The sequence below is a fragment of the Abramis brama genome, assembly GCF_963993115.1.
Source record: "Abramis brama genome assembly, chromosome: 22".
NCBI classification, from domain to species: domain Eukaryota; kingdom Metazoa; phylum Chordata; class Actinopteri; order Cypriniformes; family Leuciscidae; genus Abramis; species Abramis brama.
In genome coordinates this window covers 12,166,526-12,192,378 of record NC_139984.1, presented here as the reverse complement: position 1 = coordinate 12,192,378, position 25,853 = coordinate 12,166,526, and positions in this window count along the sequence as shown.

Below are 25,853 nucleotides of genomic sequence, written 5' to 3'. Positions count from 1 at the left end.
GCCCATTGGTTGCTGGAGAAACAGGTGGATAGTCTCTTATAGTCTACAGAACCCAGAGTGACACGCCCGGGATGGCTTCCCGTGCCTGAAGTCTTTCGGACGGTAGTTCGGTAGGCAAAGTACTGACGACCGCTGTGTTGCGAAGAGGAAAAATGCTCTTTATAGACAGTGGGTGCACTATCATAGTGGTAGTTTGCTTTGGTGTGTACAATGTGTGTGGGACAGGCCCAGCGTTTACAGTTTGAAAAGGGGGTTGGAAGGTAAACGCAAGACTTCTTCAAGGTGGTCTGGCCTCGGCGGGACTTAGCCCTCTCCTCTTCTCTCCAGACGGATCAGGATGGCTTCTGCGGCTCAAGGTCCAACGTTATCTTGGGACGGGGGCCCTGGTGCTTGGGAAAAGGGCAGCGCTTTCGGAGCTCAGGCTCTGGTTTGGACTGAGGCTGAACGTGTGACGGGGCAAGCCTAAACACGTGTGTGTGTGTGTGTGTGTGTGTGTGTGTTTGTGTGTGTGTTTGTACACTTCTTTGTGAGGGGCACTTATAGTGAAAGATTGTGACAACCAGCTATTTAATGTGTGCTCACTAAAAAGGGCTTATAAATATGCCAAATGTTTCTATTTAATTTTAGTGTTTTGCACAGGTTTCTGTAAAGGTTGTGTTTAGGGGCGGGGCTTGGTCTGTTGAAGTGAGAGGCCTGTTTGATCAAGTTTGAATCTGCTTTTAGTCATCCCATTCTCAGCTGAGGCTGAAAGGAGTTTCAGTGCTCTTAGGAGACTGAAAAAATGGCTCAGAACAACAATGGCACAAGTGAGACTTAACAATATTGCTGTGTGCCATGCCCACCAACAATATTTATGTGAAAAAAACTTGACTATGTTATCAAACAGCTAATAATGTGTTGCTAATGTTACACAAACCATGTTCCCATTCGCCATCTCAGTTAGGCAGCTGTCTTCTAACAATCATCAGAAACATTTTTTTACTGTACAACGTCAGTGGAGAAAGGCATATAGTTCATCATAACATCGTAATATAAATCATACACCCACTATATTGCCAAATCTACCAGTTTTTCATATCAACAAAAAAATATACCTAGATAACCTGGAATCTCCCAAGACTCCCCTGCTAGTTCGCTGTTAATGATATGCTAAAGAGATTTTTTTCACTGCAGTTTTAAGGAGAAAATACTCCGCAATGGTGTTGACTTATGAATCTGCACATGGTTTGTCTTAAAGCACATTAAAAACATAGACATTTAAACAACATTAAAAACTTGATTTTCACCACAGAGGGACTTAAATTCATTATTCTATTAATTTCCTGAATCCTCAGCTTCCGGGGCACGCCCCACTAATTTCGAAATCAAACCTACACCCTGAAACAATAGTGTGTGGCATTTCCTTCTGGGAAGGATGTTTCAATCCAGTATTTTTGCCGTAAGGACAGCACTGCCTTTCTTGGTGGTAAAAACTTCGACCCACATTAGGAGCTTATCAACTATGACTAAAACATCCTGATAACCCTTGCATTTTAGAAAGAGTCATAAAATTCCATTGCAATTCACAAAACTGTCCTGAGGGTGCAGCGTTTTCCCAAATGAAAGGAATCGGTTGGCATATTAAGTTTTGACATCACGCATGTGTTAACTTTTGCATTTCTCTAAAAATCCTTCGCCCATATTAATTAAACATGAACACATTTAAAAACGCCTAAGTGTCCGACACGCACTGTATATCTATGTGACTAGATAAGGAAGCAAGGTTTGGAGTGTATTATCTATTTGACCATTTAGATCAAATCCAAATCCACAGATTTTGCACTTGGCTTTATCTGAGAGCTGTGAGTGAGGTGATTCAACGTGCAAATGACATGCCTGAGCAGTGAAGATAGTTAGTAATGGACGAAAATTCAGTTTAGATGGAGCACTGGGGCACGCCAACTGAAATTTTAGAGATCCGCCTGAAGAATTGGCATTAGTCATATGTACTTAGACTGGAGAGGCTAATAATGGAATTTCCACATAGAGTAACAGAGTGTTGCTAGAATAATACCGTGTATAATATAATGTACCGTTTTTACCATCTTGGTTCACATGTATACAATATTTAATAATCTTTCCCAATAAATATTTATATATATCCCAATAAATACCTAATGTTTTTCCAATTGTAGTATCGTGGACCACTCGAAAGTGTCACATGTCCTGCTGCTCTATAGACAATAATGCAACACAATGCATTTACAAAGTGTATATAGCAAATGGTTCATTTCAAGCATTACAAAGACACACTTTGCAAAGCCAAATAGACTCAGACTGTCTATTATAATTGTTCATAAAAAGGCAAGGGCTTTGAGTCACAGTGGGTTGCGGTGAATAAAACCCCATAGTTATAGTTTATTCTGATCTCCCTCTTCTTAAGTTAACACAGATGTCACAAAACCAATACAAAAGGTTTGGTTGATATACCTATAGCAATTGGTAACTTTTTCAATTCCTCAATAACTATTCCAGCTCCAGGCCAATTATCAAGCCAACGGCTATTACTAAAAACATTTGTTTTGAGATTACTGACAAGAATTTCTCTTAAAAGAATAGTTTCTCATATCATTGAGACTTCTATAAAATAACCAGACTGAATCAATCTCTCAGAGCCTGAGACAAGATGATTATTTCCCTGTTTAGATTTCCTTCTGTCTCTATTCCTACACTCACACACACACCACTGTGTTTTTGTCACCGAAGGAAGATGATGAGGATCAAATATAAACTTGTTCAATTAACATGATGCAATTACATAGATGAAGGCTTATAGCCCATAACATAAACTACTCACACATAGATGAGAACCGACAATGAACTGAATGAGACAGGTAGTATAAATAAACAGGGAACTTAAAGACAGACAGCTGAAAGTAATCAGTAACCAATGAGACTAACTAGGAGGTAATTAAGACTAAACTGAAGCATATGAAACAAACACACAGGAAAGTTGGATGCCGATTGCCATTAAAACAAAAACAAAAAAAAGAGAGAGAAGAAAAACACACAGGAATGAAATTAACACAAAACACAACATAATCCTGATAGTTTTTCAAGCCGAGTGAACTGATACTGATAGCAGTCTCAAGAGGTGGTGGAAGAGGGAGGCTGGGCAGGGTTAACAAGACTGAAGAAGACGAAATACATTTTGGCCAGATCAAGAGACACAGGGAATTTATCTCTCCACACTCACTAAAACTGTCTAATAAGTCCAGCGGGTACTCATTCTCAGTGGTGGGAGGGGCTTACAACCCTTGTATTTCACGAGGACTCCCACGGCGATGGATGGTGATGTCAGCTCACACCCCAAAAGGCTGGGCTCTGGGTCAGGCTGTGAGATGTTTGCGAGGTGAGGCTGGACGTTGACGATGACGTTGATTTTGAAGACGACATCCACTTCGTCCACTGTGAGTATGGATCCGTTCACCCACAGCGCGTGAGTTGATGTAGTCTTTAAGGGTCCAACAGGGATCACCCTGGGGCATGATGAAGCGAATGTCATCTAGTCCACACCGAAATCCGTCCATCAGGCAGATGTCATCATAGCTGGCATGGTGGCAAGTCTTGAGGAATTCCTCCATGTATTCCTCAAGGGTTCTCCCATTTTGAAAAATAAACACTGTCGCTCCTCTCAACAGTTTCATCTTAGTTGGTCTGGTCATCTGTAACATTTCCCACATGGAAAGAACCTATATGAGGATATATGCGCATATATGAAACCTATATGCAGTTTATATGCACATATATGCTGCATATATACAGCATATATGCACATATATGATAATATATATGCTGCATATATGCGTATATATGCCACATACCGGCAAAATTGAGGTGCATATATGTGCATATACAGGCCATATAGGTCTCCTGTATTGCTTCTTTATATCCACATATAAGCCCTATATGTACATACAAGATATGTCTCCTATATAGCTCATGGCAGGATGGTCATTTTGTAGCTCATATCTCACTTTGGCAACTGTCATACATGATGCCTAGCTCAGATAGGCATATCAATTCGAAGCTCACGGAGCTGAGAAGATCAAAAAGATAAATTGTTTGTTTTTTTCTGTTCAGTTTTTTGTCTTATTTTTGTTCTTGTACTATTTGATCGTTCTTAAGTAAATAAATAATGTAAATTTCTACATTTTGGGGTTTTATTTATGTTGCCTACACTGTAAAAAAAAAGTGTAATTTTACAGGTAATGGTCTGTATTTTTTACTGAATTTTACCGTTTTGTCATTACAGTGAATGCCTGTTATTTTGAAGATATTTGCTGTAATTTAAAGGTCCACTATTAAATTTACAGGTAATTGCTTGTATTTTGGTTTTACATCAATTTTACGTTTTTTAAAAGGAACTTGTCTGTATTTTTACAAAGTAATATTTTACAGATTTTTTCTGTGAAATTAGAAAACAAAGAAAGAAGGTATAACTGCAGAATCTGTTGTCCTTAGAGATTATTAAGCATGTGGGGGTTAAAGTGAGTTTTTTTAAGGTTAAATAATAGTATTTGTACATACAGTATAGGCTACAGTAGACCTGTATTGAATAATTTTTTTATTGCATAGGCTATAGTCTTTTAATCTTGTCTTGCAAATAGATGCTCATTTTGATCATTATTTCATTGTCTTATTCTCCCATAATTTCATGTATATTTTATTAATATTTTTCCAAATCTCCGTTGCTGCAAATTCAGGGCTATGTGTGTGTGTGTGTGTGTGTGCGTGCGCGCGCACGCACGCGATGACGCAGATTCAAATTCGCCGCCATTACGTTTCCGCCGTTTCCCGCCCACAACAGTTAGCTGATCAGTCGACTTTGGATCTGTATCAACTGCAAGCGAAGCGGGAGATTTGAATTCAGTCTACTCTCGTGAAGAGGATTGTGAGATTAACAGGGGTCCAAAGCAATCGTATTCGTCGAGAGCAGCCGTGAACAGGAGCCCTGTTGTCAGTCAGTCCGTTTGGATTGGTTTGGATTCTTCGGAAATAACACCCTTTTCATTGAGCCTGGTTCGTCACAGCGGACATCATGCCAACCGATCACTGGCTTAGGTAAGTTAATTTAAGAGTCTGCATGTGAACGATATTTTATATTACATTTGTGTTAAGTTTACGTTACAGTTTTCAAGCTAACGTTAGCTTTTTAAATGATGTTCAGTTTACTGGTGAGAGCTGGAGGCAAAAAAAACACTGAAAATGTAGCATGCGTCTTTACATTTTCCATCTGACCCACACCTCAAAAGACCTAAAGCAAGCTTTCGTAGACTTTATACATAAAGTCCATTTAATTGTGTATACAATCTTTGTTAATACGCGATAGTTTCTGTCAGTAAATCAATCTCTTAAATGGCGGGACATTTTTAAACACTGTCTGGAAGCTGAAAACTCTTCTCTTAAAAAATAGTAACCACGTTTTTGGCGGATTTTTATTTCCATTTTTAATAACCACAGTTATACTACAAATAGGCCTAACGTTACCAAGGTTTTTTTTTTTTGGTTTAACCATAGTTAATTTTCATAAGGGTTAACGTGGCTATCAAGACCGTTAAGAAAACGAATTCAGTAAATACTGTACTTGTTGATGATACAGGAAAACACGTGAGGCTAGAATATGAACACCACATGATAAATTGCATATTCTGGCTGCATGCTTGCCAACACGTAGCTATAGAATGCATATATATTAGGCTTATAAAGTCAGTTGAGGTTTTGCATTGTCCCAGTGGAACATATTCTGACATGTGTAAATGTAATACTGAGTTGTAAAATATATATATATATATATTAGAGATGTGACGGTGATAATATTCTCCCACCGGTTAATCGACTTGTGACAACACCGGTATTACCGGTTTCATCGTGGGGGTGGGGGGTGTTAGAGTGATGTAATTTTTTTTTTTTACATGGCGTCAATTCATCATTCGTATTGAGTTTGATTGACATGCGATCTGACCAATCAAATTCCACCATTTTTGTGCGACAAAGCAGTCAGAAGAGTTATTGATTAACTTCGGTGGATTTGAACTTGGCTTTAACTGAGGCAATCTGTCACAACACATTAAAGAGCCAAAAAACGGTAGGCCTATTTTATATTTGACTGACCAAATTTGAAAGTTGAGACTTTGTTTCATATTAAATATTACCTGCTTGGTCCTGTCTTTCAGCGCGTTGTCAGTGTCCTCTATTTTTCACTGCTTGAGATCATGTTGAGAACAATAACGCCCTATTTGAGGGCGCGATTTCGGATTCAACCACAGTGTTTGAATGGTGGGTTCGTTATTATTCTTGAAAAACGCAAACGCTTTTAAACATAAAACGTTTATTAAAAAGAATAAGAATACACCATGTAAGGTTACATTTCATCACTTCGCGAATGGACAGCGACTCTTAAGTAGCAGGAACGCGTTCTCGCGCATTCATGTTAAGTGCATTTTTGGGAAACGCGCGTGGAATTGCGGCGTGTGATGAGCTACAGAGAACGCTCTTAAGAGCTTAGATACATCGTTATCGGGAAACCCGGAATCTCCGCACTAGCCTAACTGAAAACTATGAAACCCGTGTGACCGGCCAACCGGTGAAAAAATACATTAAAGAAACTATTCCCTCTGATTTTGTTTCATTAATAAATTTTGACTAATCGCAGCAGTCTCGCATTCGTTTAGAGCTCGTGTGAATTTAACGAACAACCTCGTTCCAACAGGAAACGCCACATGAATTTCTCTGCGCTCGATACTGACGCGCGTCTTTTTCGTGTGTGTGTATGTATGTGTGCGTGTGTAATAGGCAGGACTTACAGCGCGGTCTCTTGTTTTGTCACGCTTGAATAGTTGAGCATGATCATACAACGCTAGTCAACTGGTGACAGAAAATATGGATACTGCGTAATTGCTTTAAAAAAAATTTTTTGCGGTGCTGCGGTGGGCAAGTGATGAAACCGGTGTTGTGACTGAACACCGTGTAACACCGGTAACACCGACTATCGCGCCAAGCCTAATATATATATATATATATATATATATATATATATATATATATAAACTCCTTTATATATAAAGTCCCTTTTTCAGGACTGTGTATTTCAACAATAATGTTGTAAAAATCCAAATAACTTTACAGATCTTCATTGTAAAGGGTTTAAACAATGTTTTCCATGCATGTTCAATTAACCATAATCAATTAATTAACATGCACCTGTGGAATGGTCGTTAAGACCTTAACAGCTTACAGAGAGTAGGCATTTAAGGTCACAGTTCTAAAAACACAGGACACTAAAGAGACTTGTCTACCGACTGTGAAAAACACCCAAAGAAAGATGCCCAGGGTCCCTGCTCATCTGCGTGAACGTGCATTAGGTATGCTGCAGGGAGGCATGAGGACTGCTGATGTGGCTAGGGCAATAAATTGCCATGTCCGCACTGTGAGACGCCTAAGACAGCTCTACAGGGAGACAGGAAGGACAGCTGATCATCCTTGCAGTGGAAGACCACGTGTAACAACACCTGCACAGGATCGGTACATCCGATTATCACACCTGCGTGACAGGTACAGGATGGCCACAACAACTGCCCGAGTCACACCAGGAACACACAATCCCTCCATCAGTGCTCAGACTGTCCGCAATAGGCTGAGAGAGGCTGGACTGAGGGCTTGTAGGCCTGTTGTAAGGCAGGTCCTTACCAGACATCACCAGCAACAACGCCACCTATGGGCACAAACTCACCTTTGCTGGACCAGACAGGAGTGGCAAAAAGTGCTCTTCACTGATGAGTCACGGTTTTGTCTCACCAGGGGTGATGGACGGATTCGTGTTTATCGTCGAAGGAACGAGCGTTACACCGAGGCCTGTACCCTGGAGCGGGATAGATTTGAAGGTGGGAGGTCCGTCATGGTCTGGGGCGGTATATCACATCACCATCGGACTGAGCTTGTTGTCATTGCAGGCAATCTCAATGCCTTGCGGTACAGGGAAGACATCCTCCTCCCTCATGTGGTACCCTTTATGCATGCTCATCCAGACATGATCATATATATATACTTTTTTTTTTTTTGTGATTTCAGGTCAAGTGGAAAGCAGAATGATCATGGCAAACAAGGTATGGGAAGAAGTAATTTAAAATATTATAATGGCAGAGTCTTCTGATTCCATATGATTGCACTAAAAGTGGCAGAAAATTTAATTTGTTTTATACTATATTTTCCCATGTGAATATTCATTTGATCCTTGTGAGGCCACTGGAGCTGCACAAGGTTTGGTTTTGCTACAGTAAGACCACGATTGTGTTATGCCTGGTTCAGATTACACGATTTTAGCCCGATTTTGGCACGATCCGTTTGACGTAGGGTGTCGTGGGGATTCGCAAACGACAACGGGCGTCGGGACGCAAGATTCGATCGTTTCATCTCGTATAGTGTGTCATAGTGGGCGACAACCTACGTCGCGTCTGCGATGCTTCACGACATCAGGACAAAAAGACTAGCATGTTTAATTTTTTAACGGTCCTCCACGACGACGGCGCGCGAGTGAGTGAGGGAGAGTGAGTGAGAGTGTGTGTTCGCAAGTGAGCCAGTGTGTGTGACTGTGTGTGTGCGCGAGAGTGAGTGAGGGAGGGAGAGTGTGTGTTCGCGAGTGAGTGAGCCAGTGTGTGTGACTGTGTGTGTGCGCGAGAGTGAGTGAGTGAGTGAGAGTGTGTGTTCGCGAGTGAGTGAGTGAGCCAGTGTGTGTGACTGTGTGTGTGCGCGAGAGTGAGTGTGTGAGTGAGAGAGCATGTGTGAGTGTGTGTGTGTGAGAGAGAGTGCGTGTATGTGAGTGTGTGATTGTGTATGTGCGAGTGAGTGAGTGAGTGCGTGTGTGTGAGTGAGTGCGTGTAGGCTATGTGAGTGAGCGAGTGAATGAGTGTGTGAGACGGCTCGCGATGACTGGTCGGAAAACAACGTGTAGTCTGACATGTTTCTTGTCCACGACATGACAAGATTTTTAGGAGTCAAAATCGTGTAATCTGACACAGTGACTATCGTAACAGACAAAAAAATCGTGTAATCTGAACCAGGCATTAGATTCCACCCATCTTTTTTTTTGTTTTTTGTATTGTAACTAGGCTCTGTCATTTAGAAACATGGGTTTTCCTATCACTTAATAACATACATCTCTACCTTTTATTCCAGCCAGAGGATCTGACGGTTGCTGCTCGCATCTCAGCCTACCTGATGGAAAATTATTGCTGGATGAATGACCTTCACCTTCAGTTCAACCTTGCCAAGACAGAACTGCCGATCCTGCTGATTTGCCTTATACAACACCAGAAAGATCTGGCCCTTCCTAACAACTCCTTGTCTAAGCTCTTGTTCTATCCAGACTGGACTATTGTAATGCTCTCCTGGCAGCTCTTCCAGCATCAGTCAAATCTCTGCAACTGATCCAGATGCTGCAGCAAGACCTAAACTCGCTGCTTCAGATCTATGTGTCTCCAGAAGCTTTTGTTCTGCAAGTGAACGACGCCTTGTGATGCCATCATCCCAAAGAGACACAAAATCACTTTCACTGACCTTTACCTGGACTGTTCCTTGCTGGTGGGATGACCTGCCCAACTAGACACATTTTCAAGAAACTGCTAAAGATCCATCTTTTCATAAACACTTGACCCAATAATACTAAATCTTTGTTTTAAACTTGTGTACTGTGCTACACTAACTGGGACTTGTCACTGCACTTGTTGCTTCTATTGTTCTCTTAATTTTTAAATCACTTTGGATAAAATGTAATTGTAAATGTGTAAAATAAGTTATATTAGAGTTTAAAGGTATACAGCAATTGCCTTTTAATTTAGATATTTTTACATGTTCTAAATGATATACTAAGATTGTATTTCCTATCATTCACATATCTTGATGTTCAGTGTTTGTTTAATGAGTAATACTGTAAATGTGCAGGTAAATACGTTTAGTTAATTTAACAGAAATTGACTGTACATTTGCTATTATTAAGTACTTAGAGATTGGTCAAATTGGAAATGCAAAAATTAAAACTGTAAATATACAAACTTTGTATTTGAATTTATGTACTTAATGCATTTTTATACATAACTTCATAGTTATTATACGCAAAAACTATATATAAAAAAGATAATTACTGTAGATAGACAGCATTATTATAAAATAACTTTATAAAACCCTAAATTTACAGTTTAACTTGAAAGTTAAATGTTTTTTTTTAATGTAATTTGACATCATTTATCCGTTTTTTTCCATGGTTTAATAAGCCATTATCAACAGTAATGTACTGTCATTTAATTCATTTTGACTGTAAAGTCAATTCTGTATTTTCACGGTTTTTGCGTGTAATTTTGTGAAATAGTTATTTGCTGTAATTTAACGGAATCCGTCTGGAAACTTTGCTGCCAGAGATTTACCGTTTGTATACGGGATTTTTTTTTTTTACAGTGTAGGCCTAGTAGCTATGGATTTTAATAATTTTACTAATATAGGGCCTATAGGTAAACATATAGGTGAACATATAGGTGCATATATAGGTGCATATAGGTGCATATGTAGGTGAACATATAGGTGCATATATGTGCATATATGTACATATAATATAGGAAAACGGCCAATTTTATATATGTCACATATATTAAAAACCTATATTAAAACATATGTTTATATAGGTTATTTCCATGTGGGTTAGGTTGTAGGAAGCACAGGAAGATGAAGATCAGGTTAAAAAAAGGCTTTAATAATCAATATGAGCCAACAATCCAAGAGGCAGGTGAGCAAACAAAAGTTAACATCAACGTGACCAGACAAATTAGAACTTTAAGCACAGAAACCTAAATAATAACATAAACAAGGTTGATGAATGACAAACACCTGTGATGATTAAATCGATGGTAACTTCTAAGTAGTGGGAAACTGAACAAATGAAAACAGGAACTAATGAATACTAACTAAAAGTCCATGAAAACAAAACTAAATGAAACGCATGACTGAATATCTGATACAACACAAGGCTCAGATTATTCTCCTTAGCTACATTTGTCTCTTTTAAAGTTTAGAAGAGACCTCAACAACTTTACATATTGTGCACCAAGTCAAGTACTTGAAAGACAATCCATAAATTTAGAGTTTAAGCTTATATTAAGAGTGAAGTTATGCAGAAATAAGGTTGATGTGTTACTCTTAATTGCTGACACACAATAAGAGAATAGAGCTATACAGTTTATGTGAATAGGGCACATCATTTGTTCTTGGAAATAGTAATGTACCCAATGCCTTTATCAAAACTGACATACAGAAGTCTTAACCCTTGAGCTTTCTTTGCTGAAAGGCACATTAAATGGCTTATGACTCAATCCTTGACTAATTTGATTATTAATACATATTACATGGTAGCATGTTTGAGTTCATACTGAGACATTTTATTTGTAAAGTTATTGAGAACTAACTAAGACTAATCTTTAGAGGAGACAAATGTGAGAGCTCCAGTGTCTCAAGCTAAGAAGAAAAATATGAGCACAGTGAGTGATGTTGCTGAGATCTCTTCTAATCTTTAGAGGAGACAAGTGATCCAATGTTTCTAGCTAAAGAGAAAAATATGACCACAGTGTGTGATGTTGTTGAGATCTCTTCTAAAACTTTAAAGGAAACTGTCGTGAGAGTGTTGGTAACGCTTTAGATTACAGCCCGGAAAGTACTGCGTAATTAAGACAAATTTACAGTGTAACTTTGGGTAATTATAGTGTACCTATAAAGTACTTACATGTAAGTATAAGGGAACAATATGTTTGGGGAATAAAGGGGTAACAACCAGGAGAATTAAAAAAATATTTATACTGTAAATATTATAGAACTTAGTCAAGTCAAGTCACATTTATTTATATAGCGTTTATAGCGTTTATAGCTAACTGAGCTGGACGATGACATCACGGTTTACTCCAGAGTAAAACCATGATGTCATCGTCCAGCTCAGTTCAGTTCTTGTATAATAAGGTCAATGCAGGCAGATCAATATTATTGTTGAATATTAAATTAAATGTTAAATGTAATGTCCCCAAGCCAAGCCAATGGCAACAAAGGTGGGAAAAGGCGACAGTGGCAAGGAACCAAAACTCCATCAGGTGGCAGAATGGAGAAAAAAAAACGTTGGGGGGCCAGTTCTCCTCTGGCCAATGAACGAACAGTGTATGATTATGATTCAGACAGCATTCAGTCATAAGTCAGATTGGTTTGGAACAATCAGAATATTATCCAGTTCCATCTGGTTGAAGATCGGAGTCACGGCTAGTTGAGTCTAGTTGACACAATCTCTGCTGACACTTCAGGGATGCGTTGTGGTTGTGTCTAGGCGCAGGTCCTCCATCCGGTCTGGATACAGCCTGGATCCGGCTGATTACAGTGAACCTCAGAATAAGCAGAAAGACTAACATTAGCATAGATGGCATTCTTATGATGTAACGGGTATATCGGGTGTTATAGGAAGTGTTCCCGGTTCTGGCTGACCTAATTTATGCAGCCTAATAATTATTTAACTGATTTGAATAATAGGAATGTATAATTTTCTATGTGTATGCCAGGTTAAAGATATGTGCTTTTAGTCTAGATTTAAACTGACAGAGTGTGTCTGCTTTTTGGACAATGTTAGGAAGACTGCTCCAGAGTTTTGGTGCTAAACAGGAAACGGATCTACTGCCAGCAGTCGATTTTGATATTCTAGGTATTATCAACCAGAGTTTTGATTGATATAATTTTCAAGTCTATTTAAAAGAATGTTGTGGTCATACCATACCATACCATACCATACCATACCATACCATACCATCTTCTTCCGCTTATCCGGGGCCAGGTCGCGGGGGCAGCAGTCTAAGCAGAGATGCCCAGACTTCCCTCTCCCTAGACACTTCCTCTAGCTCTTCCGGGGGGACACCGAGGCGTTCCCAGGCCAGCCGGGAGACATAGTCCCTCCAGCGTGTCCTAGGTCTTCCCCGGGGTCTCCTCCCAGTGGGATGCGCCCGGAACACCTTCCCAGGAAGGCGTCCAGGAGGCATCCGGAACAGATGCCCAAGCCACCTCAGCTGACCCATCTCTATGTGGAGGAGCAGCGGCTCTACTCTGAGCTCCTCCCGAGTGACCGAGCTTCTCACCCTATCTCTAAGGGATCGCCCAGCCACCCTGCGGAGAAAGCTCATTTCGGCTGCCTGTATCCGGGATCTTGTCCTTTCGGTCATGACCCACAGCTCATGACCATAGGTGAGAGTAGGAACATAGATTGATCGGTAAATCGACAGACTGGTACATCGACCGCATTACTGCAGAAGCTGCACCGATCCGTCTGTCAATCTCCCGTTCCATCCTTCCCTCACTCGTGAACAAAACCCCAAGATACTTGGAGGCAGGAGGCAGGAACTCTCCACCAACCTGAAGTGGGCAAGCCATCCTTTTCCGACTGAGGACCATGGCCAGCACCTCCAAATGTTGTGGTCAATGGTATCAAATTCAGCACTGAGATCAAGTAACAGTAATAGAGAGATACAACCAAGATCGGATGATAAGAGCAAATCATTTGGAACTAATGAGAGCAGTCTCATTACTATGGTACGGTCTAAATCCTGACTGGAAATCCTCACAGATACCATTTCTTTCTTAAAAGGAACATAGTTGTGAGGATACAGCTTTTTCTACTATCTTTGACAAAAAAGGTAGATTTGAGATCGGCCTATAATTGACTAATTCTCTAGGATCAAGTTGCGTTTTTTTAAATAAGAGGTTTAATAATTAATAATAATAATAATTTGTTACATTTATATAGCGCTTTTTCTGAGACCTCAAAGCGCTTTATATTGAAGGGGGGGATCTCCTCAACCATCACCAATGTGCAGCATCCACTTGGATGATGCGACGGCAGCCATATTGCGCCAGAACGCCCACCACACACCAGCTTACTGGTGGAGAGGAGACAGAGTGATGAAACCAATTAGTATATGGGGATGATTAGGAGGCCATGATAGACAGAGGCCAAGGGGCAAATTTGGCCAGGATGCCGGGGTTACACCCCTACTCTTTTTCGAAATTTTGGGATTTTTAATGACCACAGAGAGTCAGGACCTAATTGCCAGCTTAAAAGTTTTCGGTACATATCCTAGTGACAAAGATGATTTTAAGAGAGGATCTATGACCTCTGGAAGCATTTCTTTCAGTAGCTTAGTCGGTTTAGGGTCTAACATACATGTTGTTGATTTAGATGATTTAACAAGTTTAGACAATTCTTCCTCTCCTATTGCAACGAATGAATGGAATTTTTCCTCAGGGACACCACAGTGCACTGCCTGATGCGATACTGTAGTAGATGGTTATAATTTTCTCTCTAATATTATCAATCTTGTAAGTAAAGAAGTTCATAGTCATTACTGCTATGCTCTTTATTTCTTGTTAATTTAGCCACTGTGTCAAATAAATACCTAGGGTTGTGTTTGTTTTATTCTAAGAGAGTCGAAAAAACAGATCTAGCAGTTTTTAAGGCTTTTCTGTACACAATCGTGCTCTCTCTCCACGAAATTCGAAAAACGTCTAGTTTTGTTTTCTTCCAGTTGTGCTCCATTTTTCTGACTCTTAAGGGCCAGACTGTGCTCGTTGTACCACGGCGTTGGACTATTTTCTTTAATCTTCTTTAAGCGCAAAGGAGCAACTGTGTCTAAAGTGCTGGAAAAGAGAGAGTCAAAAGTTTCTGGCACAATATCGAGTTCTTCTAAGCTATCTGGGATGCTGAGGAGATGAAACTGATCAGGAATATTATTAGTAAAGCAATCTTTAGTGGCAGAAATGATAGTTCTAACATATTTGTAACACGGAGTCGGCTTTGCAACCTTGGCTAAATGGAGTATACACAAGACTAGATGATCTGAGATGTCATCGCTCTGCTGCAGAATTTCAACGGCATTAACATTGATTCCATGTGACAATATTAGATCTAAAGTATGATTATGACAATGAGCGGGTCCTGACACGTGTTGTCTAACTCCAATAGAGTTCAGAATGTCTCTAAATGCCAATCCCAATGCATCTTTTTCGTATATTAAATATATGTATATTAAAATCACCAACAATTAGGACTTTATCTGCAGCCAGTACTAACTCTGATAGAAAATCCAACACTATCTCACGACCAATTCGTACGAATGATAAAATGGTGGCTAATTGCGAGTGAGGTCGTACGAATTCGTACGATTTGTCTAAACCCACGTGATGGGTAGGTTTAGGGGCGGGATCAGGGCTAGGTCATTCGTATGAATTCATACGAATTGGGCAATTCTTAAAATATGTAAGATTTTGCAAAACTCGTACTAATTCGTACAAGTGAGGTCGTATGAATTCGTACGAATTAGCCACCTCGTAGAATTTGTACGTTTTCCCGTGAGATCAGGTTGGAAAATCAGCAAATTCTTTTATAAAGTCTGTATGGTGCCCTGGTGGCCTGTATACAGTAGCTAGCACAAATGTCAAGCGTGATTTATCATTTACACTAGATAGAGTTACATTAAGCACAAACAATTGAAACTAGACTTCTCCATAATTCTGAAGATATTACTATAGATTACAGCAACACCACCCCCTTTTCCTTTCAGACGTGGCTCGTTTTTATAACAGTAATCTTGGGGGGTGGACTCATTTAAAGTAATGTAATTGTCTGGTTTTAGCCAGGTTTCTGTCAGACACAACGTGTCTAGGTTATAATCTGTAATCATATCATTAATAAGTGAAGAGTTTGGTTCCAAAACGCGATAAATCCATTTTGATTAATTTGAGTAAAAATGTGTTTTCTTTACCAAGAATTTGGCAAGATGAAAAACGCTATTTTCTGTTTCAAACTTTCACATAGCATATTTAGGTTATAATAACAAAACAAATTCAAATCCAGATTTTGATTTTCAAAGATTTATTATAAAAACTGATCATTTTTTCCCCAAAATGCAATAAATTCATAACACTTTTTTTCCCCAAATGCAATTAATCCATTGAATCAATATAAAAGTTATTTTTCATATTGAAACTGTTGAAAATACACAACAAAATAAATTGATCCATCCACATATGACAGCCTGAACTCGATCAATATCTTATTAACGTTACAGGCACTGGACTAAAAATACATTCAATCAGCTATCGCTAGGAAATACCTCCTGAACTTTTTTGACGGCGATCATCTGTAAAACGGCTTAGTCCTGCTCGGTTTTCGTTGACTTTGAGTAAAACAACTGAAAGTTTTTCAAAAGATCCCCTGGGTTCAACGTGTCAGCATGACAGAAGTTTGATGCTGTCGTGTGAGAACAAGCAATAGCCGGCATTTTTCCTCCTCCCGCGCCTCGTCTTCTTAATCTCCTCACGTAAATGATTAGATTTCGATGGCTTACGTTTCTTCCCTACCGCAGAAACCACCACAGGTTCATCAATGCAGTCAAAATTATAAAAGATTTAGTTTGATTGTTGATCAAAAAGTACAAAGTAGATAGGAAAAACTAGGATGTCGGGTGTATTCAAAGCGCTGCCGTTACTGTTTACAGTGCGTGGAATGGTGCGCTGTGATTGGTTGAGAGCGGATTTATCTCATTCTGCAGAGAAAGGAGACTGGCGTTTGTCGCGGTTTGGAAAGAAAGGGAGAAAACATGACAGAATAACACGGCGGATATCGCATTTTACATAAAATTTAAAATTGACTTTTCAATACTGACCCTATACAATACTGATTTTTGCAGGAACTCAATTTTTTTTAAAATGGCGTTTATCGCGTTTTGGAACCAAACTCTTCAAGTGCTTTTGAAGTAAGGGATTGAATATTCAGCAACCCGAGTTTTATAATTTATTAATCTGTATTATATCTATTTTTTATTTGTTGAACATCGATTAAAATTTTACCCTTAAATGGGTAAAACTGCACATTTTAGAGTGGCCTTTTATTGTGGCCAGCCTAAGGCACACCTGTGCAATAATCAAGCTGTCTAATCAACATCTTGATATGCCACACCTGTGAGGTGGATGGATTATCTCGGAAAAGGAGAAGTGCTCACTAACACAGATTTAGACAGATTTGTGAACAATATTTGAGAGAAATAGGCTTTTTGTGTACATAGAAAAAAGTCTTAGATCTTTGAGTTCAGCTCATGAAAAATGGGGGCAAAAACAAAAGTGTTGCGTTTATAATTTCCCAATGGTGGGGAAAGAGTAAAGTAGAATTAAAGTAAATTCCTATATACACCAGTGGACTAGCCTACACAAAAATTCAGATACGCAGAATTAGAAACATATCTGTTTTACATCAATATTCTAATCAATATTTTCAAACAATGTAAGTTTCAAAAGACTGTATATTAAAAATTATGTAAAAAAAGTATGTTTAATAGGCTACTCCATCAAAAGAGTTAACACAACGACAAGCCAAGTATACTTTGAATACTTAATTTTACTTTTAAGTATATCTCGATCAAAAGATTGAGTACAAGTACAGGCCAAATATACTTGAACTTTTCTCTCAGTATAAGTCAAGTACACTTAAGTGTCATTTTAAGTATATTTCTGAGAAGTATATAAAATGTAGACTGAAAGTATACTTTCTTATTTTTAGTTTAAAAGAAGTATACTAATAGAACACTTGAATAAACTTCTTTATCTAAGGGTGGGTATGAATGAATGTGTTGAAATGAATGATTGAGTGAAAGAGAGTATTGAGTAGGCTAATAACGTGTGCCAAGTAATTAAGAGTGTTGAGAAATCATCCAAGAGGCGTGTGGCACAAGTAATTAAGAGTCCTGAGAAATCATCCAAGAGGTGTGTGGTGCAACCCAGCTAACAGGGAACGATCTTTCACTAACGTAATGTAAAAGTTACGTAAATGTTAGTAAAAAACTTTCCTGAAATAATGTTTCTGGAACAATCTTATAATGTTTATAATACATTCTCGTAACATTGAGAGAAAATGTTTTTAGAACAACGTTTTTAGAATGTCCTTGTGATGTTATTTGTTCTTGACTGATGTTCTCGTAATGTTGAGTGAAAATGTATTTATAACAACGTTCATGGAACGTCCTTGTGATGTTCTCATTATGTTGAGTAAAAATGTTCTTATAACATTCATGGAATGTCCTTGTGATGTTATTTGTACTTGACTGATGTTCTCATAATGTTGAGTGAAAACGTTCTTATAGCAACGTTCATGGAACGTCCTTGTGATGTTATTTATACTTGACTGAGTTGTTCTCATGATGTTGAGAGAAAACGTTCTTAGAACAACATTTCCAGATAACTAAAATATGTTCTTAGAATGTTTTGCTAACATGACCATTAAGTTATTGTTAGAAATTCTTGTATGATAGTCACAGCATCCAGTATATAACAGAGAAGGATTTCTTTGTTATGTAGGAAGGTACTGGCAACATCTCTTCTTCATTATGTGGACCTCTGTCTTCGAATGGATGAAGGGTCTTCCATTCTCTATTCTAAAGCAGTATAAAGGCCCTTCTGGATCCAAACGTATATGTGGTGATTTAGCAAGAAACTGACCATATCTGGACTTGTTATTCAATGTATCGTATTCCTATATGATGTAAGGTATACACTATCTTATTGGTTAACTCTGTGAGACTCCCCTCATATTCTTGCTATATCTTCTGAGACAAAGATGCAAATAAACTGGAGAGATACTTGTCTCCCTCAGCGCTGAGTCATTGTTCATTCAAATGCTAATTGCTAGAAGGACTGGAATGAGGCACATGGAACCTTAAATCCAACAATTGGGGGCTCGTTCTGGGAGTGTAAGAAAAACTGATCTCCAAAATGTAAGAACTTAATTTTTAAGCTGATTCTGTCACGGGAGTGTACAGACGAATGGGTGGATCCAAATGTAGCAATATTATAATCAGGGCAATCCAATTCGTCGTCATCCATGCAAAGGTCAAAATCCAAGTAACCAGAATCGTAGTTAGTGATGTTACGCCTGACACCGACGCTCCGAAGCTTGCTTCAAACTCGAACGGTCCTTGCAATGAACCACTGCTTCGGAGCTTGTATCGTTACATCACTAGTCACGTGAAAATGACTTCTGAAGCAAACACACTGCTTCATTCTTGTAGTGAACCACCTGACTGCTTTGATTTGCCCAATCCAGTGTTGACAGGTTTGAAACCTGGCGGATGTATTTCTTATAAAAGTGAAGCCAAACCATGGCAACACCGTGGGTTGTAGTCGGTGTTTGGATTGGCGTTATTGTTGAGGAGAGTGGATTGAGTTTATTTCAGTGTTGTGCCAGCGAGAAAGAAAATAAAAATAAATAATATTTCTGAATAAAAACCATACCATTTAATGAACACTTTGTCTAAGCCTTCTGCATGTACCCAAAGCACAGCCTCTGACACATTTTTTTATTATTATTAATTAGAGAACATATGAATATTGTTACATAAAAACATGCATCAAAGACAGAAACTTCAAAAACCCTCTGCTACATTATACAAGTACAACACAAGCACATCCTTTTCAACATATAAAAATATCAGTCCCACCAGTTAACAAGTTATAGAGTACTGCTTCCCACAGCTAAACAAGATAAAGCTTTCACACATGATACTGCCCTGCTAAAAAAAAAACAAAAAAAAAACTATAGAAACCATTATAGAAATTCTAATGGATTTAATGGTTTTCATGGGAATTTTATTGGTTGTAATGGGATTTATAGTGGTCTCTGTGGGTCTCTACTGATTTGGGTTCTATTGGTGGGGGCATTAAATCCTAATGGAATATATCCCAAATACACTACAAAAAATAATTCTTTAGTGGTTTAAATGGTAAAAGCCAATGGTTCCTACTGGTATTTTAATAGAAACCATTAGAATTTCTGTGATGGTTTCCAACTTTTTTTAAGCGGGTCTGATCTTCTGTCCTTGTCTAAAGAAATAATTACACATACACATCATGCTTAATGTTTTATTATCAAGGTGAACACATGAAATTCATCAGTATCTGTAAAATTCACCTACATAAATGAGTTTCACAGCACTAACACTGGTTCAGCTTTGATCGCCTCGGTAAACACGTCATAAACGGGGCGTTAACATATAAGCCTTTGCATTTTATGGTTGTCAGCTTTGTTGCATTACATTTACTTCACCAGGAGATGGTGCTGTAATTTCTATCTGAATGAAGCTTCGAGTAATGAACCATTTTCGACACAATTGTATCAGAAAGCAATAATGCTTTGAAACGCTTCATTTGGCCATCACTAATCGTAGTCAACCATGCAAGGGTCGAAATCCATTTTAATCAGTCCAATAACAAATACACAAAAGAAACAAGAAACAAGAACAGACTTGTAACAGACCTCAGAAGTGTAGCGTGACATACAACAATGACTCCATGACATGAACTGAAACAGACAGGGTATTTATACACAGACACTAACAATGTGATAGGGAACAGCTGAGTGCAATCACGAGTGATGGGAACAGACAAAGGATTATGGGAATTGCGGTTCCAGAGTGAATGGTGACAGGAAGGGAAAGAGACCTCTAGTGGACACCCGGGGAAACACAAACCAGACACTGTGACAGATTCTTACTGTCTGCTGAGAAATTGATAATTAAAAATTTGTGCCACGATTTTTATTTGGTAAAATCAGATATCCTCGTATTTTAATTAATATGGGACGAATGAAAGGAGGATTGATCACCCTCTTTTGTTATTTTTGTTGTTTTCCTCACACTTTTGCGTGGGAAGGGAATAGATGATTTGGAGCAGAGCTTCTTTTTTCTCTCTCGCAAAGCCTATTTCAGTGGGAAATCTTCGGTCCTTATTGGCATTTGAATGAATAATACATAATTTAAATTTTTTTTCTTCTTTTTCTTTCTTTCTCTTTCTCTCTCTTTTGGCCAATATACCAAGACGTTTAATATAAAGCTGCAGACTTTTCTTTGTATTCTATTTGGCTATTCTGAAATTTGTTCAATTTGCATTAAACTAGAGGAGAACTCTTTGTGAGTTTATAATGGGAGACACGATTAGTCAACCGTTAATAGATCAAACCCCAAAGGATTTCATGATCAGAAACAATCAAGCGTTTTTCGCAAAACCATACTTATCCAATTTATCGGGTTGGTCGGAAGGAAAAACACAATTAGATCCGTTGCCTCTTGACGGCTCGTTTAAAGATGAAGATATGCGTAAGGCAAAAGATGTGGTCTTTGGGAACTGGGGAGATCCAAATTGGAATTTTGATTATAGGAAAGAATCCTATAAGATTTGGAAAAAACTAAAGTGCTATTGGGTCCGCGACCCAGAAAAAGACAAGGGGAAAAATCTTTCTCCGTCTCAGACAGTGCAGCCTAATGTTACAGCATCTCTCCCTCCCCCTCGCTACGAGTGCGTTTCAACTCCTGCAGAAGTCTCAAAGCCCATACCTAGACTGTACCCAGACCTGTCGACCGCGACCGCATTGCCGTTTGTAGAAATTCCAGATGGACATAAAATTAATCCTCTCAGTGTTTCGGAGGCAATGGCAAGTTTTAAAGAGTTACCAGATCCAGCGAGATCACCGCATTACTTTGTGTCTGTATTGAAACGCTTAACAGCGTAAAGCCAACTGACTGGGCGAGATTACCATTTCATTTTGACTAAAACATTGCCTGCTGAAATTACAGAGGAGGAATTAATTGAAGAAGTTGACTTTTTAGACCTGGTTAACGATGCACCGCCCGCCCGTAGAGTTATGTTAAAGGATTCTGAGCCTGTTGATCTGTCAAAACCTTTACGTGGATTTAGGGTGACAGACTTTGATGATGATGATGATGATGATTGGATATGGGCTAGCTCAGGTAAACTCAACGTTTTTTTTTCAAACAACTAACTGCATTTTTATTGAAGCTGTCTTCTGCTAAGCAAGACATTTCGCATGCTTCTAATACCAAAAAGAGAATGGGTGAAAGCCCTGTTGCATTTTTTAAAATATTTAAACATGCATGGATTGAAGAATCGACGATTCCTGTTGATGACAATTGTTGCACGCTGTTTGTGAACACTTTTTAAATAACATGCACAATGAAATTGCACAATTGATCCGTATAACTACGTCGAGCATTAGTAACATTTCAGTTGATGAATTGGGCCGACGCTTGCGTGAGCTTTCATCCACTGGAGCCTTTGATGCCTCCAGAGGTAAAGTTTCTGCAATGCTTCAAGTTAATGCTGCCGTCCAAAATCACCCGCCACAGTCAGGAAATGTCAGACAATGTTATTATTGTGGTAAGCAGGGGCATATTGAGCATTTGTGCAGAACGCTCTTCTGCGTTCACTTTTCTTCTTCACTTTTCACTGATTTCAATGAGTTATCCAAATGAGTCGACTGTTTTGCCATTTATTGAGTTAAATGTTGATTGTAAACCATTTGTTTTTGTAATCGACAGCGGTGCCTCAATCTCTCTATTCTGCCTTTTAGGTAGAGATTTGATGCATAAATTGGGTGTTAAACTTGCTTTTGACGCTGACTCTCTGCAACTCATGTTTCCAGCAGCCCTCACAATCGGCAGAGAAATGCTCTCTTTGAGGATGTGCCCACAACTGAGCTCAGACAGGAAATGGCTGATGTCAACCCCAAGTTGTGGGCGGCCCATAAGGATGATGCAGGAATCATAGATGTCCAGCCCTATGTTGCCAATCTGACAACAGATAGGCCTGTGTTTCAAAAGCAGTATCTACTCTCAAAGGAAAAAGAGGAGGGAATTCGACCCCTCATTGATCAATTATTGGCTCAAAGCATTCTGGTTTGCACTCATTCACCATATAACACACCAATTAATCCAATTAAGATTGAAAAAAACACTTTCTTCTCTTGTACCGGATATACAAACAGCGGCGGTTTCTTCATTAGGGCGATCGGGCGACGCACCACCAAAGTGTGAAAGGGACTTTTTCAATCACAATCTCATTCAACCACAGAGTTATGCTAGCAGTCACTCACTGTTGTTCTGCCTCTGGATATAGTCCAATCAGCGCCAAGTCACGTTCTGTGGAGTACCGCCTCTTTTTGGGCGATTTCACTCTGGCTGAGAATCGCCCAGAGTTTTCCCATAGACTTACATTCAAAGATTTTTTTTTTCGAACTGCAGGCACTGCAATGCATTCTCTATGGGTTCCGGGAGGGCTCGCACTAACGTGCTTTCGTCATCATACGTAAACTTCACTTGTGCAGCGATTGGTGGAAACAAATATACCTCTAATAGTATTTAGCCATAAGCTGAAGTGACATCCAATAATTTCCTCAGTGCATAACTTACATTTCACGGACATATTCTCCATCGGTAAATGTTAGAAAGTCCAGTTTGCTGTCATGAGTGGGCGAGCTTTCTGCAAGCTATACTTCCGTGAACGAGCGCCGCCGCGTGCATGCGCGCCGAAAAGACGGAGCGCAATAGAATAGGAGCGCAATTATTCTGACTAAAATATACATTAGCACTAAATTATAAATATATTTAGCTAAAACATTTGTTGTTGAATATTTGTTGTTGGTGAACATAAATGTGCTAGAGAATTTCAAACCTACATGTGTATTTTTATGATATTAGCTTCTTTTTTTTCTTTTCTTTTTTTTTTAAGTTTAGTAAATTTAACTACTTATTTAAAAAGCATTATTTTGTTTTTAGATTGTAATGTTGCAATGTTAGAATGTAATGTGATTTGACCCCTTTTTTGGATAGACTGCAGATAGACAGCAAGGTTACACTATGTTTGTTTTTATAGCCTTCAATATGAACATTGTTTGTAGGACAATATTGATCAGGATATTAAATATTTTAAAAAAAAAGATAAATACAGGGTTTTTTTATTCAAATAGAAAAATAATAATTAAATACTCAGATTATACCATACATCACCATTTAGCCCAAAAATTCAGATTTATTTGGCAATTGGCTATTTCCCAACCCTACCGGCTGAAGTTTTAGCTAAACTTTAGGCTAATGATAGCTACATTATTATCACTGTTAAATTGTTATTTAACAATAAGCCTACATTCAGTCCTGAATTAATAATTCAGTTTGTTGTGCCCCCCCAAATTTTTTTAGCAACAGCCACCACTGGGTACAAACTATAATTAATTATATCCCTTGGTTCACATAAACCAAGAAAAAAAAATTCTTAATACGTTAAAAAAACAGATTTTCAAAATGATTGAATGGAATGTTCCTTTAATGTTCACATTAACCAAGAAAAAAAATGTTCTTAATACATTAAAAAAAACTGGACGTTTTCAACGTTTAAAAAACATTCAGAAATAACGTTTTCAGAACCTAATGGGAATGTTAGCAAAACATTCTAAGAACATATTTTTGTTAGCTGGGAAGTAATTAACAGTATTGAGAAATCATCCAAGAGGCGTGTGGTGCAAGTAATTAAGAGTATTAAGAAAATCACCCAAGAGGTGTGTGGTGCAAGTAAATACTAATATTGAGAAATCACCCAAGAGGTGTGTGTTGCTCAAGAGGGGTTAGTTATCCTGTGGATACCACCCTCTTGTGCTGACACCAGCATTGCTGAGGAAACCGGCAGGGGCTGTGTGCTGGCTGTGCGGTGACCTCTGAGATGGATAGGGACAGCAGCCCCACGATTTTGGTGGTTTCCGCTATTCTCGAAATAGCACCACGGAGACATGTTGGTGGACTCGTGCGCGGTACAGTTGTACGCAAAAGTCAGTGTCTGAAGCAGCTGTGACTACTTTTCTTTAGACCTTTGCGGCAGTGCTCTGACCATGTTTCCCAAGATTCTATTAAACCGTCAACATGGCCATTGCCCACAACGTGAGGCTCTCTTGCCTCTATTGACGTAAAATAAGACCCTGGACAGACAAGGATCTGTCTCGAAGTTCATCTAATGAGAAGACTGGTAATGGGCATTGCCCAGGAGGTGACAGATGCTGGGTGTCTTGTGCGATCCAGGAGATTGCTCTCGATTCAACTCTTGCTTCCCAGTCACTGTGACCCTCTAACACCGCAGACACTTCAGAACCGGAAAGCGGACAATGACTTGGTGTTACACAAGGAGGACCTTCAGTGCTCTGGATACCAGCACTGAGCCTGAATGCATCCTACACTCTGTCTTTCTCAAACCGCTCCACTTCCTCAAGAAATGCACCATAACTGTGCGTTCACACCAGACGCGAATAGCACGTCAAATTCGCGCCTGCCGCGTCTAGTTATACGCTTGACCACTTTGTGTTAATTCGCGCGTCAAGAGCGAAATTGACGCACGTAAAAACAAAAGTTTGAAGCGAAATTTACGCGTGTCAGAGGCGAAAGTTTTAAGACCCGTTGGCGGCCATCTTTTTTAGATGTTTATCGAGCATTACTATTAGCATTAATCGAGAGAGTCACTGCTCGTATATGCTCTGGAGAGCAGAAACAGCTGCGTAGGGGACATCGTTGCTGTACTCGGGTCCACCAGACCCTCCGGAGGGTTTCAGGAGTTTCACAATTTGCTCCAGGAGCTAGGTTTGGTGGACCTAACGGTGAGGACGCTGACGAGGACAATCTGTCATTTATTTTTGTTTTGATAATAAATGGAGCCAGCCTCCAAAAGTGAAACCTGTCCTGTGATTTTTTTTACGTTTTTATACACTAAATTGTGTTTGTTGTCTTTACATTAGAATAATAATGTTTCATATAATCTAGAATAGATATGGAATAAATAGCCACAATATATTTCATATATTGAAATCGAGTTTTTATGTGAAAGATTTGCTTTGTTGTGCATTAGAACCACACCAAACATTTTAGTCATATTAC